The sequence below is a fragment of the Oncorhynchus kisutch genome, linkage group LG25, assembly GCF_002021735.2.
Source record: "Oncorhynchus kisutch isolate 150728-3 linkage group LG25, Okis_V2, whole genome shotgun sequence".
Lineage (NCBI taxonomy): Eukaryota > Metazoa > Chordata > Actinopteri > Salmoniformes > Salmonidae > Oncorhynchus > Oncorhynchus kisutch.
The window spans coordinates 8995009-9001931 of record NC_034198.2 but is presented as its reverse complement, the minus strand read 5'-3'; the positions used below and the strand labels follow the sequence as shown (position 1 = coordinate 9001931).

At 40.3% G+C, this 6923-nt stretch overlaps 1 pseudogene; it reads left to right on the top strand.

The window, feature by feature from the left end:
- The first annotated feature begins 2161 nt into the window (after nt 1-2161).
- On the top strand, nt 2162-2813 carry LOC109870577 (pentraxin fusion protein-like; annotated as a pseudogene).
- Nucleotides 2814-6923: the final 4110 nt, after the last annotated feature.

Below are 6923 nucleotides of genomic sequence, written 5' to 3'. Positions count from 1 at the left end.
GGCGCCCTGCAATTTCATTGGCTGTTGGCCATCGGAACCCCAGTACCAAATATTTTGTTCCCCTCATCAATACCCCATAATGACGAAGCAAAAACAGGTTTAAATTTTTTTGGGCAAATGTATTAAGAACAAAAAAACGATACCTTATTTACATAAGTATTCAGACCCTTTGATATGAGACTCGAAATCGAGGTCAGGTGCATCCTGTTTCTATTGATCATCTTTGTGATGTTTCTACAACTTCATTGAAGACGTTATTAAAGTGGCTAGTGTTTCATTTCCTTAAAGTGGCCAGTGATTCCTAATCTATGTTTATAGGCAGCAGCCTCTGATGTGCTGGAGATGGCTGTTTAACATTTAGTGGTGTAGTATAGAATACAATGCAGTATATATATATTAAATGGAAGATGCAATATGTAAACACAATTTAAAGTTACTAAGATACCGTAGAATAGTGTGGAGTGCAGTTTATACAAATGAGATCAGTAATGCTAGATACAGAAACATTATTAAAGTGGCTAGTGATCCAGTTCTAAAAGTGGCCAGTGATTCCTAATCTATGTCTATAGGCAGCTGCCTCTGATGTGCTCGTGATGTCTGTTTAGCAGTTTGATGGCCTTGAGATAGAAGCTGTTTTTCAGACTCTCGGTCCGAGGTTTGATGTACCTGACCTCGCCTTCTGGATGATAGCAGGGTGAACAGGCAGTGGCTCGGGTGGTTGATGTCAGTGATGATCTTTTTGGCCCTCCTATGGTATCGGGTGGCATAGGTATCCTGGAGGGCATGAAGTTTGCCCCCGGTAATGCATTGGGCAAACCACACCACCCTCTGGAGAGCTTTGCGGTTGTGGGCAGTGCAGTTGCAGTACCAGGCGGTGATACAGCCCGACAGGATGCTCTCAATTGGGCATCTGTAAAAGTTTGTGAAGGTTTTAGGTGTTCAGCCAAATTTCTTTAACCTCCTGAAGTTGAAGAGGCGCTGTTGCACCTTCTTCACCACACTGTCTTTGTGGGTGGAACATTTCAGTTTGTCAGTGATGTGTACGCCGAGGAACTTGAAGCTTTCCACCTTCTCCACTGCGGTCCCATAGTTGTAGGGTGCTCCCTCTGCTGTTTCCTGAAGTCCACGATCATCCCTTTGTTGACGTTGAGTGAGAGATTATTTTCCCGGCACCACACTCCCAGAGCCATCACCTCCTCCATGTAGGCTGTCTCATCGTTGATGGTAATCAAGCCCACTACTGTTGTTTGTTTGAAAAATTGATGATTGAGTTGAAGGCGTGCATGGACAAGCAGTCATGGGTGAACAGGGAGTACAGGAGTACACACCTGTCTATATAAGGTCCCACAGTTGACAGTGCATGTCAGAGCAAAAACCAAGCCATGAGGTCGATGGAATTGTCTGTAGAGCTCCGAGACAGGATTCTGTCGAGGCACAGATCTGGGGAAGGGTACTAATATCTGCAGCATTGAAGGTCCCCAAGAATATACAGGCGTGACAGTGAGCTAGCATCACAAGGCTTTTCAATCAGCCTTAAATCATCATAGAGCAATTCTGTTAGTATTTTGTGTGTGTTGAGGCATTTCGTTATAGAATATGCAGTTTATACTATATGATGTATTTACTACTATTTATTATTTTCACAATTACTTTGTGGCATCTTTTGCCATTATGATATGTGTTTTCTGTGGTAGATTTTCTCAAGTGAAAAGATAGCTGCAGTGCCGTAGTCTTACTGGGTATCGTCAGTGTCACCTTAGCCAATGAAGGTATGTTTTGGTTGGTAGGCTATGGAAAATAGAGGAATAATTTTGGATTATACTAGCTATGATTATTTCTTTGTATCACATAACTATTTTATAGAAGATACAGAAAATAATGTCATACAATTGTTCTTGGTAAAATCCCAAATAGTAGATCCAATAGCTCATATCATAATACTTTCAAAGCATTACGTGTGCATACCTCCTCAAGTGAGCTCATGTAAAGCTGTTTTTATACTGTTGTGACCGTAGTACAACGTAATGACCGTCAAGGGGTCTGGACCTCCTAATGGTTAAGGTGTTGGACTGACAGTCAGAAGAGGAACCCAGGTTCAAGTTCCAGTCAGTTAATTTGCTACAATACTGTTGTCATCTTCACCAGTGACTGCTCTAAGTTGATGATGTTATTGTTGATGATTTTGTTTGTGGTATTGTTTACAGCTGACCTGGGCAGGAAGGTACTGGTCTTTTCGTATGAGACAGACTTCAGCTTCATGGTGCTCATCCCCCAGAAGGAAATGGGCCTGCGCACGTTCACTCTGTGCATGCGTGTGGCCACTGAGCTGGAAGTCGAGTGGCAGATCATCCTGTTTGCCTACCGCACCACCGACTACGACGAGCTCAACGTGTGGCACAAGAAAGATGGCCGCATCGCCTTCTACCTGAGCGGCAATAGCGCTTTCTTCCACCTGCCGCCCATCACCACCTTCAAAACAAGTCTCTGCCTCACCTGGGAGTCCCGTACTGGGCTGGCTGCCTTCTGGGTGGACGGCCGCCGCAGCACCTACCAGCTGTACAAGCCGGGCCACACTATCCGGCCCAAGGGGACCGTCCTCTTGGGGCAAGAGCAGACAAACACCTTGGAGACCTGGAGGCTTTGCAGAGCTTTGTGGGGGAGGTGACCGACCTCAACATGTGGGACTATGTCTTACCGAGGAGCCAAATCCAAGCCCTGCATTATGGACATAAGCTCACCAAGAGAAACATCTTTGATGGGCCACCATTGAGTACCAGCTGAACGTGAATGTGATTGTGGTGGATGATGATTGACTCGGAGTGGAATCACAAACAAATGCGGATGTGATACATTTGTGTGTCTGTGCTGGACTGCTACTGACCTTTTTGTTTAGTTTGGTGTCCTAGGTTTAGTCACGTTCACACTTTATGTAGTCAATGAATTATGCTCAAACACAAAATATCAGTGGTTCATAGGAAAATATGACTTGCATTTTGTGATCATTAAATAGTCTAATGCAGGTCAAAACCAGATCCTTCACCAGACAGGTACCATGTAAACACCATGTATAGCACTATCCTCTTTCAACACAATTCTTCTTTAGACATCCACTATTTATAGGATACTGTAGATACAGTATGTCCACTCACCTGCTGCATGGATGGTGAGATTAACCATATTTTATAAGCATTGCATTCAAGATGTTAATTTATGAAACAAGATGCCAAAATGTTGACACATATTTCACAGTGGAAGTTTATTAGTCGCCTTTTGCAACCTGCGAATTATCACAAATATTCAGTACAAGTATTAAAATTAAGCTGGTGTTTAGTTACAGAGCTAATGCATTTTTTGCTCTCAGCATGATTACATTTTTTATGTGGCCTTTTATACATTTCTCACGTGGCTGATGAGTACTAATTTCAATGGAATGTATTGTTGATGTACCGAATTTAACCACAAGGTGGCAGTATATGCTAGAGTTTTTATTCAGTGAGCGACGAATAAATCAAATCAAATGAAATTTAATTAATTAATAAGACTATTTCATTTGTTTATTTGGATCCCCATTAGCTTTTGCAAAGGCAGTAGCTACTCTTCCTGGGGTCCACAAAAAAACACAACATGACAAGTAACAAAACATTGATACACTGATACACAAGGACAGTCACACAAATGTATAATACAATGATATTACAAACAATACAACAACAAAAATTATTCAAACATTACAACTAAAAAATGTGTGTTAGAGTTTGTTTGTGTGTGTCCCCTCACACAAACATACGAATGGTGTGGCATTCTTATGCTCAAGATTTCAATTGCCTTTGATCCCACTAATGATTCATTATTTTTTATACTTAATAATTTAACTGTGCTTTGAGACAAACCATTGCCATAATGTTGCCTTTGGTTAGCACACTCTCTCATAAATTGTCTATGTTTAAACTGATGTAAGAATGCTTTTGGGTCTGAAATTAAATCCTGGCATGTGCATAACTAAAGTATGTGTTATTTAAGAGAAAATAGGTAGTTAAACTTTTTGAGCATCCTATTTGTATTATAGCCTACCTATTATGCTGGTGAGACCTTCACAATATTAAATATTGTTGTTATATTTTATTCCATTGTTTTAACTTGTATTCTTTTAATTCTTTTGTTGTTCTAAAATGAAATTGCCTTTACATGTTTATTAGACTATATGTTGTGTACATTTTTATTAGCCTATATGTTGTGTACATTTTTATTAGCCTATATGTTGTGTACATGTTTATTAGACTATATGTTGTGTACATGTTTATTAGACTATATGTTGTGTACATTTTTATTAGACTATATGTTGTGTACATGTTTATTAGCCTATATGTTGTGTACATGTTTATTAGACTATATGTTGTGTACATTTTTATTAGCCTATATGTTGTGTACATGTTTATTAGACTATATGTTGTGTACATGTTTATTAGCCTATATGTTGTGTACATGTTTATTAGACTATATGTTGTGTACATGTTTATTAGCCTATATGTTGTGTACATGTTTATTAGACTATATGTTGTGTACATGTTTATTAGCCTATATGTTGTGAATGATGTTCTAACTCTAAAAGGAACAACACCACAGAAACAGTATAGACTTTTGTTCACTGTGACAATAAGGGTATAGTCCTGGAATAACCTATGTGTAAATGTAATCTGTTGCTCTATTTTTTGTGTTATCTGTGATGGTTTTGTTTGTCTTGTTTAGTTTAGTTTTTTAATCATTGTACCTAAACTGTATGTGTAAGCATGTATACGCAGGGCCCAGCTGTAAAAGAGTCTCAGTCTAAAAAGTCCACATTTTTAAACTGGTACTGTATACATTTACAACTATCATACTGTTAGCATGAAACTTAAAAGTTAAGAAAATATATATAAGGCCAGCAAGCCACCAGCCAAATCACCGAGGAAGAAGTAGCCTAGTCGCTATCAAATACAGAACTTTATTTGAGTTTTTTTATTTTTACACATTTTTCTTGTTGAAATAAAGGTATAATAATAGTAATAAGTCCCCGTGCAGACTTAGTAGCCACCATGTACTGTAGTAGTATGCTTGTTGTTCACTATGAACATGTTCTACCTCCTCCCCTCCACCTCCTTAGAGAGGAAGAAGTTTTCAGTGAACACACAGCATAGGTTCCCCAGAGGGTGGGAAAGTGCAGCGTTCCGAATGTGTGTGTGTGCTTATTCGGACCCAATCTCCTGCAGCAGCAGCTAAATGAGTTGGGAGGGAAGGCAAATGAGTTCTGACTGCGGGTCAGCAGCCAAATGTTCCACCTTCTTGAATGTTGCAATGCATCAATCGCACTGCCCACTCACTGTGTGGTAACACCTTTGTGGACCATCTGCCCAGGCAGGCTCCTCAGCCCTCTGGTTCCAAGCACATGGCTCTCTTTCTCCGCTCCTCCTTTCTCTCCAATCGCATCCCTGCCCAAGAGGAGTGCTAGCTGCCTCCCAGCCTACACACACACACACACACACACACACACACACACACACACACACACACACACACACACACACACACACACACACACACACACACACACACACACACACACACACACACACACACACACACACACACACACACACACACACACGCAGTTATGGACTTTGTGATCAGTTCCTGTTCTGAAGCCTTCTTTCATCATTCTTCCCTTTTTATTCCCATTATTGTCAAACCTGCAGATGTCTCTTAGACACACACACACACACACACACACACACACACACACACACACACACACACACACACACACACACACACACACACACACACACACACACACACACACACACACACACACACACACACAGACCCCCATAACACTACACCCCCTACTCATAACCCCCCATATCACCATATTGTCTTTACTTTGACTTATGGAAGGTTAACTTTTAAGTAAAGTATTTTATTTGATATTTTTTAGATCAGATGCACTATGAATTAAATATAAATACATCCCATATTGGAGTAGAGATTAGTGATTAAGAATATTTTCGGAGTATTTCTGAACAAATAATGATATTTCATTAGCCTACTTTCGACTGAACTAAAGGTTTATGGCATGTTAAATGTCAACCTTTAGTTTTTTTGTTCGATATCTAGGCACTGTTTTTCACCTATTCAATAATAAGAATATACTTTAGTGCCCAAAATACAAATTAAAACCCTTTATACACAATCAACCATCATCATATTTGTTTCAAACATTATTTTATAGGATTATGTACAATATAATAAAACAAATGGAAAAATAATGAACAAATAATGAACAAATTGATGTTAAAAATGAGTCACATATGTTTTGACCCCCCCCTCATTTTCTAAGCAATATTACAATACATTTAACATTTGACCTAAAAGTTAATCTACAACCCCTAAACATTGCTTGTAGAGCCTTTTTCACCTTTTAATGGCCAACTCTAGTGAAAAAGTAGGCATATAATGATTTACTCTCTGTCCTCTGAATAGGGTCCATAGCTTGTAATATACAACTGAGCAAACAGTTGTGGGCCGCCTTGTCATGCTCGCAGAGCCAGCAGCGGCGGCATGTGAGATCTGCATAATCGCCCATGGTGGGGCCGTCTGAGGCGGCGCAGTGTGGTGCGTGCGGCTCGCTGCCCGTCCCTGCGTGTGTGAGCTGGTGAAATCGCTTCCACACGAGAGGAGATAGACGCTCGCAATGGAGGACCGCAGAGCCGGTGGGGGAGACAGAAGGAGGCCCGTTCTGGATTCCTTCGAGCAACTCCAAATAGATTTCCAGGCAAAACATATTTGCATAAGCAAGACAGTGCTACGAGCTATCCATGTGAGCTCTGGCATGTGAGCAATAAACAGATGGATAATTTTTTTAAGAGAAATGTTCATCCGTTAAAATG